We start from the raw sequence: 777 nt of genomic DNA on the forward strand, positions 1-777 counted from the left end.
TTCCTGCTGCTGCGAGAGACCATGTGAGTCAAATAAACCATTAGACATTCAGTTCTGTTCTATACTGTGACTGACTGAAAGCTTCAGTGTTATTTGACATATTACAGTGACAGATATGTCTGTTCTGTGTGTTAAATGTTTAGGAGCAGACAGATGATGTGACTTACTCTGAAGTCTCTTCTTCCAGTAAAAAGCCAGTACAATCGCTCAAAGTGAGTAGATAGCAGCTCATTCCCTTGTTCTTCATTACTAACTGCTTTAGAGAAAACCACAGCAGCTTTTCTCCTCTATACACTGCTGAGATGTAGTTCAGAATCTGAATCTCAGATAAATGACGCTCTAACAACATGTGGCTGCGGTTCAAACACTGATGGAGAAACTCTGTGCTGTTCTTTCAGGATCATGATGACACAGTGACTTACGCTGCCATCAGATGAACAGAAAATGAGCCGCTGGGTGAACTTTACGCCTCTGTGAACAAGAACAAGAGTTGCACAAATAAGCATTCATAATCCAGATCACTGCATGAGCTCCTCATATCAGCAGCAGATGGGACGTTTCCATGACTGCTGAGATTCATAATCAAAGTGATGTAATGAAAAAAAAAGTTTTTCAGTAGAAGCTACTCTTGCTTTTCGAAGAATTAGATATTTGTATGTCAACGAACAGAACTTTTATGTCAGATAGTTGTTGAATTCAAAATCAAAGTGCTGTAAAAATGTTTCCAGATTGTTAAACTAAATGCAGTAGAAACTACTCTTGCTTTCAGCATGTGTA

General features: G+C 38.9%; 1 long non-coding RNA gene across 1 annotated transcript; it reads left to right on the forward strand.

Moving 5' to 3' along the window:
- On the forward strand, nt 1-475 carry LOC107722167 (uncharacterized). The gene is made up of 3 exons (XR_001637780.1): nt 1-23; nt 144-212; nt 399-475. It is a non-coding gene; the product is annotated as an uncharacterized LOC107722167 (long non-coding RNA).
- The last annotated feature ends 302 nt before the right edge of the window (nt 476-777 follow it).

The sequence above is a fragment of the Sinocyclocheilus rhinocerous genome, unplaced genomic scaffold (genome assembly GCF_001515625.1).
Source record: "Sinocyclocheilus rhinocerous isolate Xijiao unplaced genomic scaffold, SAMN03320098_v1.1 scaffold45005, whole genome shotgun sequence".
Taxonomy (NCBI): domain Eukaryota; kingdom Metazoa; phylum Chordata; class Actinopteri; order Cypriniformes; family Cyprinidae; genus Sinocyclocheilus; species Sinocyclocheilus rhinocerous.